The sequence below is a fragment of the Leopardus geoffroyi genome, chromosome X (assembly GCF_018350155.1).
Source record: "Leopardus geoffroyi isolate Oge1 chromosome X, O.geoffroyi_Oge1_pat1.0, whole genome shotgun sequence".
NCBI classification, from domain to species: Eukaryota; Metazoa; Chordata; class Mammalia; order Carnivora; family Felidae; genus Leopardus; species Leopardus geoffroyi.
In genome coordinates, this window is record NC_059343.1 from 39,383,125 (window position 1) to 39,392,585 (window position 9,461).

The window sequence follows — 9,461 nt, forward strand, 5'->3', positions numbered from 1 at the left end:
ATTCCGCATTTAACTCTTTGATTATCTTTTGAAGTTTGTCTCCGTATCTCTAAATATCTGCTTATACCACTATTTCTTTATGTATCATTTTAAGACATGGTCCGTCCACTAACCAGCATGACAGTTGAGAATTTAGCTCACATTCACACACACACACATACACACACACACACACCACCATTGCATCTTCCTTTCAAATGTGGTTAGAACATATTTTTAGTACCTTCATTCGTTTTGGCTTTTCTTTCCTTTCCATGTTGCAAGCTCTTTTCAAAATATTTATTTATTTATTTATTTATTTATTTATTTATTTATTTATATTTTTTTAGAGAGAGAGAGGGAGTGAGAGCACGGGAGAGGGGCAGAGGGAGACAGAGAGAATCTTACACCAGCCCCAGACTCCATGTGGAGCCCGCCTAGGGACTCAATCCCACAACCGCGGGATGGTGACCAGAGCCTAAATCAAGAGTCGGGAGCTCAACCAACTCAGCCACCCAGGCGCCCCTGCAAGCTCTTTTCAAATATCTGGTAAAGGGACGCCTGGGTGGCTCAAGTTGGTTAAGAGACTTGGGCTCAGGTCATGATCTCATGGCTTTCGAGTTCGAGCCCCGCATCGGGCTCTGTGCTGACAGCTTGGAGCCTGGAGCCTGCTTCGGATTCTGTGTCTCCCTCTCTCCCTGCCCCTCCCCTGCTCACACTCCGTCTCTTTCTCTCTCAAAAGTAAATAAACATTAAAAGATAGATAGATATTTAATTAATTAATTAATTAATTAATTAAATGTCTGGTAATTTTGTGATCACATGGAAGAGTAAGGCACTAGAAAAACGGATTAAGGACTATGTGTACTTGGGTAGGTCTTGTTGCCTGGCTGAGTTTCATCCACTATCGTCTAGGGGACCCTTACACGATAGAAGTCATCCTCCTGGCACTTGGGAGCCAATGCTGCTCCTGCCCTCACCTGCCCTGCTTCTCCCCAGACCATTTCTGTTTTTTTTTTTTTTTTTTAACGTTTATTTATTTTTTGAGACAGAGAGAGACAGAGCATGAACGGGGGAGGGTCAGAGAGAGGGAGACACAGAATCTGAAACAGGCTCCAGGCTCTGAGCTGTCAGCACAGAGCCCGACGCGGCGCTCGAACTCACGGACCATGAGATCATGACCTGAGCCGAAGTCGGCCGCTTAACCAACTGAGCCACCCAGGCGCCCCCCCAGACCATTTCTTAAATAGATTTGGAACGCAACCCGCCAATTTTTTCATGTCTCATTGAATGATTATCATTGCCGTTGTTATTGTCGTTCCTTTTGCTTAGATACTAAGCAGCTGCCTGGCTGCTGGGCGTCCCGCGTGCAGGTGTGAGAGGGGTTGGGGAGCCAACACTTCCTGTTTCCACTTCCGCTCTGACCTTGTGTGTCCCCAGCTCTCCAGGCAGGGCTCCATCCTTCGCTGTAGCCCGCCGCTGCATGTATTCTAGGCTAGGAGGCCCTTCAAGTTGCTTTCCTCTCCCTGACACTTACTGGAATCCCCCAGGAACAGATATTCCCTCACCCCTACCACACGTGACTGGCTGCTCCTGGTCTCTCTGTTACTGGCTAATGTATTTTTTTACTTTATGCTTTTATTATCGTCTTACCGTGGTCTCGGGAGGGATAGGCAATAAACAGTCTGCTCTGTTGAACAGAAGGTTCACAACCTACTTTAACGTCAGCCTGCCTGCCTATTGAAAGCGCTCATGGGGCGCCTGGGTGGCTCAGTGGGTTAAGCACCTGACTCGTGATTTCAGCTCAGGTCATGATGTCACAGTCCGTGGCTTTGAGCCCCACGTCAGGCTCTAGGCTGATGGTGTGGACCCTACTTGGAATTCTTTCTCCCTCTCTCTCTCTCTCCCTCTCTCTCTGCTCTTTCTCCCCACCCCCATGCACACGTGCTCTCTCTGTTGAAGGGAAAAAAAAATAACTTAAAAAAAAAAAAGCTATGAACGTGCTCACAAGGTGATCCTAATAAGCCCCTCCCTGGCACTCCCTTGGAGGCTCACCCTTGATTTGAACCCAGTCTGCGCCTCCCACCCCTAGGTTTCCCCAGTTCAATGAAAGGTACCCACACCCCCCTAGCTCGCCATAAAGCCGGGTTTTATCCAATTCCTTTTTTATCCTCAATCCCCACATCCAATCGACCAGCAAGCTCTGTCATTTCTACCATGTAAAAGCACCTGATGAGCAAAAGGGGAAAATCATAAGCCAAATTGACTAAGGCTAATTTTTATCTTAAACCTAATTAGAAGAAAACAACACATTACAAGAATAGTGCACCCAGACCAGGAGCGGTTAATTCCAGGAACCTGAGGATCATTCAACATTAGGAAATTCACTAAAACAACTCATTACATTAAGAGGTCAAACCAGTAAAATTTTATCATTTTCTTCATAAATGCGAAAAGGCATCTAATAACATTTGACATGTATTCTTGTTTTAAAAATCTCTTTTTAAAGATAGAAAGTGAGGATGAAACAGCATGATACGAACATACCACACCCAAAGATGAAAAGGTTCTAGAGATTGATGGTGGTGATGGTTGCCCAGCAGTGTGAATGCACTTAATGCCACAGACCCTTAAAAATGGCCAAAATTTTATGTTATGTATATTTTGCCACTGTACATTTAAAAAAATTTTTTTTCAACGTTTATTTATTTTTGGGACAGAGAGAGACAGAGCATGAACGGGGGAGGGGCAGAGAGAGAGGGAGACACAGAATCGGAAACAGGCTCCAGGCTCTGAGCCATCAGCCCAGAGCCCGATGTGGGGCTCGAACTCACGGACCGCGAGATCGTGACCTGGCTGAAGTCGGACGCTTTAACCGACTGCGCCACCCAGGCGCCCCATTGCCACTGTACATTTTTTAAATACACATATTTTTTGTAAGTTTTTTTTAAGTCCAGTGTAGTTAACATACAGCATCACGTTGGCATCAGGGGTACAATATAGTGATTCAACAATTCCGTACGTTACTCGATACTCATCAATCATAAGTGAACTCTTAATCAGCTTTACCCATTTCACCCATGCCCCACCCTCCTCCCCTCTGTCTGGTATCTGTTTCTTCTTTTTAGTTAAGAGTCCGTTTTTTGGTTTGTCTCCTTTTTTTCTTTGTTTTGTTTCTTAAATCCCACATAGGAGTGAAATCATATGGTATTTGTCTTTCCCTGACTGGCTTATTCTGCTTAGCACGATACTCTGTAGCTCCAACCATGTCCCGGCAAATGGCAAGATTTCATTCTTTTTGATGGCTGGATAATATTCCTATACATACACCACATCTTCTCTATGCATCCATCAATTGACAGATGCTTGTGAAGTTTCCATAATTTGGGATTATAAAGCCGCTATAAATACAGGGCGCATGAAATCGTGTTTTTGTATTTTTCAGTTAAATGTCTGGTAGTGCGATTACTGGATCGTAGAGTAGTTCTATTTTGTTTTAATTTTTTTAACGTTTTTTATTCATTTTTGAAAGAGAGAGACAGAGCACATGTGAGGGAGGGGCAGAGAGAGAAGGAGACACAGAATCCGAAGCAGGCTCCAGGCTGCGAGCTGTCAGCACAGAGTCCGATGCAGGGCTCAAACTCACAAACCACAAGATCATGACCTGAGCTGAAGTTGGACACTTAACTGACTGAGCCACCCAGGCACCCCTGAGTAGTTCTATTTTTAACTTTTAGGGGGACCTCCATACTGTTTTCCACAGTGGCTGCGACAGTTTGCATTCCAACAGTGCAGGAGGGTTCCTTTTTCTCCGCATCCTTACCAATACTTGCTGTTTCTTGTATTTTTGATTTTAGCCATTCTGACAGGTATGAGATGATATCTCATTGTAGTTTTAATTTACATTTCCCTGATGATAAGTGATGTTGAGCATCTTTTCATATGTCTGTTGGACATCTATGCTTATTCTTTGGAGAAATGCCTGTTCATGTCTGCTGCCCATTTTCTAATTGGATTATTCGTTTTTTGGGCATATGAGTTGTGTATATTTTTTCCCCTTGGCAATTGTTTATTATAAAGGTGAACACTGATCGGTAGGATTTCTGGTATGAGCACCAGGACCACCAAACTTTTTGGATTCGCAGTTCCAGAAATCAGCTACCAGCAGGGTCTGGTCGTACTGGATGAGGATGTCTTTGATCTCTTTCTTGGAAGCCTCATCCACATATTTCTGATAATAGGCCATCAGGTCTTTGGAGATGGACTAGCAGATAGCGTAAATCTGGGCCTCGTGACCATCACCCTTCACTTGGACTTGGATGTTCACCCCAGCAAATCTCTCCTTGCCTAGAAGCAGAAAAGGTTCCAGGAGCCTGTATTGCAGTGTGTGTGACTGGATCATCCCCAGGGGCCAACCGTTCACCTTGATGAGGCCGTTGCCCTATTTGCAGTGCACCACGGCTCTGGCCATCTTTTTGCATCTGAATACCTGCATGGACTGCAGAGGACCCTTGGACTGCATGGCTACAAACATAGACAAGACCTCCTCACCAAATAGCGCCACAACCAGAAAAGGACTATATTTTGTATACTAACACATTATCAGTATGTCACTTGCAAATATCCTCCCCCGATCTGTAGGTTGTCTTTTAGTTTTGTTGATTGTTTCCTTTGCTATGCAGATGCTTCTTATTTTGATGTAGTCCTGGTGGTATATTTTTGCTTTTGATTCCCTTGCCTCAGAAGATATATTTAGAAAAAAGTCACTCCATCCGATGTTGGAGAAATTACTGCCGGTGCTCCCTTCTAGGAGTTTTATACTTTGGGGTCTCACATTTAGGTCTTTAACCCATTTTGAATTTATTTATTTTTGAGAGAGAGACAGAGCATGAGCAGAGGAGGGGCAGAGAAAGAGGGAGACAGAATCTGAAGCAGGCTCCAGGCTCTGAGTTGTCAGCACAGAGCCCAACGCGGGGCTCAGACTCACGAACCGTGAGATCATGTCCTGAGCCAAAGTTGGATGCTTAACTGACTGAGCCACCCAGGCACCCCAAAGTTGACCATACAAACATGGGTTTATTTCTGGGTTTTCTATTTTATTCCATTGATCTACATGCCTATATTAGTCTCAGTACCATACTCTTTTGATTACTACATCTATGTAGTATAACTTGATATCTGGAAATGGGATACCTCCACCTTTGCTTTGCTTTTTCAAGATTGCTTGGGCTATTCAGAGTCTTCTGTGGTTCCATAGAAATTTTAGGGTTGTTGGTTCTAGTTTTGCGAAAAATGTTGGTATTTTGACAGGGATTGCATTAAATCTGTAGCTTTCTTCGGGTAGTAAGGACATTTTAACGATATTTGTTCTTCCAACCTATGAGCGTGGAATATCTTTCCGCTTGTTTGTGTTGCCTTCGATATCTTCCATTAATGTTTTCAGAAACAGGTCTCTCACCTCCTTAGTTAAGTGTTTCCCTAGGTATTTTATCGTATTTGGTGCAATTGCAAATAGGATCCCATTCTTAATTTATTTTCCTGTTGCTTCATTATTTGCATATAAAAATGCCATGGGTTTATGTATATCGATTTTATATCTGGCAACCTTACTAAATAAATTTATCAGTTCTAGTAGTTTTTTTGGCGGAGTCTTTAGGCTTCTCTCTAGATAGTATTGTGTTGTCTACAAGTAGTGAAAGTATTATTTCTTCCTTACCGATTTGGATGCCTTTTATTCCTTCGTCTTGTCAGATTGCTGTGGCTAGGACTTCCAGTACTATGCTAAACAATAAGGATGAGAGTGGACATTCCTGTCTTATTCCTGACCTTTGGGGAAGCATTCTCAGTTTTTCACCATTGAGTATGATGTTAGCTGTGGGTTTTGCACCTATGGCCTTTAATATATTGAGTTATGTTCCTTCTAATCCTACGTTGGTGAGGGATTTTATCATGAATGGATGTTGCACTTTGTCAAATGCTTTTTCTGCACCTATTGAAATGATCATATGTTTTTTATCCCTTATTTTATTGATATGATGTAACACCCTGATTGACTTGTGAATATTGAACCACCCTTGCATCCCAGGGGTAAATCCCACTTGATCACGGTGAATAATGTTTTTAATGTATCCTTGCATTGCTCGCTAATTTTTTGTTGGGGAGCATTGCATCTATGTTCAACAGGCATAATGGCCTGTAGTTCTCTTTTTTTTGTAGTGTCCTTATCTGGTTTTAGATTCAGGGTAATGCTGGCTTCATAGAATGAATTTGGAAGTTTTTCTTCCTCTTCTGTTTTTTGGAGAAGTTTGAGAATAATAGGTATTAACTCTTCTTTAAATGTTTGGTAGAATTCATCTGTGAAGCTGTCTGGCCCCGGACTTTTGTTTGATAAGAGTTTTTGATTACTGATTCCATTGTATTGCTGGTAATAAGTCTATTCTGTTTCTTCCTGATTTGATTTTGGGAGGTTATATGTTTCCAGGAATTTATCCATTTTTTTCTAGGTTGTCTAATTTGTTGGCATATAATTTTTCATACTGTTCTCTTACAATCTTTTGTATTTCTGTGTTGGCAGTTGGTATTATCCCCTTTCATTTCTGATTTTATTTATTTGAGCCCTCTCTCTCTTTTTGGTGAGTCTAGCTAAAAGTTTATTGATTTTGTTGATCTTTTCAAAGAACCAACTCCTGGTTTCACTGATCTGTTCTAGTGTTTTTTTCGTTTCTATTTTGTTTATTTTTGCTCTGATCTCATTAATAACAATATTATATTACTAAAAATATAATATATAATACAATAACAAAATATATTAATAATGCTAATCTTATTAATGCAATTATTGATCTTGTTATTAATAAGACTATTGATCTTGTTATTAATAAGATTACTAATCTTATTTCTTTCCTTTTACTGGTTTTAGGTTTTGTTTGTTGTTCATTTTTTAGTGCCTTTAGATGTAGTTAGGTTGTTTAGTTTTGGGATTTTTCTTGCTTCTTGAGGTAGGCCTGTATTGTATAAACTTCCCTCTTAGAACAGTTTTTGCTGTATCTCAAAGATTTTGGACCATTGTGTTTTCATTTTCATTTGTCTCCATGTATTTTTTTTATTTTGTCTTTGCTTTCTCAATTGACCCATTCATTGTTTAGCAGCATATTATTTAACCTCCATATTTATGTGCTTTCCAGATTTTTTCTTGAGGTTGATTTCTAGTTTCATAGCATTGTAGTCAGAAAAAGCACATGTTATGACTTTGGTCTTTTTGAGTTTGTTGAGGTTTCTTTTGTGGCCTACTATGTGATCTATTCTGGAGAATGAGCTTCACTTGAAAAGAATGTGTTTTCTGCTGTTTTAAGATGGAAGGTTCTGAATATAACCGTTGGATCCCTCTTGTCCAATGTGTCATTCAAAGCCACTGTTTCCTTGTTGATTTTCTGTTTAGATGATCTGTCCATTGATGTAAGTAGGGTGTTAGAGTCCCCTTCTATTATTGTTTTACTATCGATTAGTGCCTTTATGTTTGTCATCAACTGCTTTATGTATTTGGATGTCATCATGTTGGGGCCATAAATATTTGTAATCGTTATATCTTCTTGTTGGATTGTACCGTTTATGATTATTTGGTGTCCTTTGTCCTTTGTTACAGCCTTTATTTTGAAGTCTGTTTTGTTCCATATAAGTATTACTGCTCAGGCTTTCTTTTCACTTCCATTTGCATGATAAATGTTTCTCCCTCCCTTCACTTTCAGTCTGCATGTGTCTTTAGGTCTGAAGTGAGTCTCTTGTAGGCAGCATGTAGATGGGTCTTGTTTTTTTTTAATGTTTATTTATTTATTTTGAGAGAGAACGTGTGCGCAAGCAAGGGAGGGGCAGAGAGACAGAGAGACAGGGGGAGAGAGAATCCCAAGCAGGCTCCACACTATCAGCAAAGAGCCTGACACAGGGCTCAATCTCATGAACTGTGAGATCATGACTTGAGCTGAAATCAAGAGTCGGATGCTTAACCGACTGAGCCACCCAGGCGCCCCGGGTCTTGTTTTTTTAATACATTCTGTCACCCTATGTCTTTGGATTGGAGCATTTAGTCCATTTACGTTCAAAGTAATAATTGATATGTGTGTATTTTTTACCATTTTGTTGCCTGTTTTACGTTTGTTTTTGTAGTTCCTCTCTGTTCTTTTCTTCTCTTGTCTCATGATTAGTTGACTTTCTTTAGCAAAATACTTGGATTCCTTACTCTTTATTATTATTATTATTTTGCATATCTATTACTGTTCTTTGATGTGTGGTTACCATTCAGTTTCTGCATATAGCAGTCTATATTAAGCTGATGGTCACTTACTTTTGGACTCATTCTTTACTCCTCTCCCCTCCATGTTTCAGATATTTGGTGTCATATTTTACATCTTTTTATTTTGTGCTTTTCCTGACTGATTTTTAAAGATACACTTTTTTTTTTTTTTTTTTTTTTGCTTTTGTGCTTCCTATATTTCTTACTCTTACTTATGGTTTTTGTTTTCCACGCAAAAGAACCTCCTTTAACATTTCTTGTACGGCTGGCTTAGAGGTCATGAATTCTTTCAACTTTTGTTTGTCTGGGAAACTCTTTATCTCTCCTTCTCTTCCAAATGATAGCCTTGCTGGATACAGTATTCTTGGCTGCAGATTTTTCCCTTTCAGCACTTTGAATATATTGCCACTCCCTTCTGGCCTGCAATGCTTCTGCTGAAAAAATGAACTTATCAGGCTTTATGGGGTTTTCTTTGTATGCACTGTCTTCTTTTCTCTTGAAATCCTTAAAATTCTTTCTTTATCACTATTTTTTGCCATTTTAATTACTACATGTCTTGGTGTGGACCTCCTTGGGTTGATTTTGCCTGCTGAATCTGGATCTCTGTTTCCCTCCCCAGATTCAGGAAGTGTTCAGCTATTATTTCTTCACCTACATTTTCAGCCCCCCTTTCTCTCTCTTCTCTTTCTGAGATCCCCATATATGTATAAATGTATAAAAGTGATGGTGTCACTGTTTTCTAAGTCTGTTCTCATTATGCAGTATTTGTTTGACTCTCACCAGTTCAGCTTGATTGGTCTATCCTCCAGGTCCCTGATATGTTCCTCTGCTTCCTGTAGCCTACTGTTTATTCCATCCATTGCATTCTTAATCTCATTTATTGAGTCCTTCATCTCTGATATGCTATTTTTTCTATCTTTTGTCAAGGATCTCACTGATTTCCTCCACCTTTTTCTGAAGTCCAGTATCTTTATGGTCGTTACTTTAAATTCTCTATCAGCCATATTACTTATTTCCATTGTACTTAGATTTCTGGCCGTAGCCTTGTCCTGTTCTTTCATTTGGGACATATTCCTCTGTCTCTTCATTTTGTCTACATCTCTGTGTCTATTTCTGTGTGTTAGGAAAGTCAGCTACGTCTTCTGCTCTTGAAAGTGGTGACTTATGAAGAAGAGGTCCTGCAGGGGCCTACAGT

At 40.4% G+C, this 9,461-nt stretch overlaps 1 pseudogene; it reads right to left on the reverse strand.

The window, feature by feature from the left end:
* Positions 1-4,137: 4,137 nt before the first annotated feature.
* On the reverse strand, positions 4,138-4,501 carry LOC123594281 (annotated as a pseudogene).
* Positions 4,502-9,461: the final 4,960 nt, after the last annotated feature.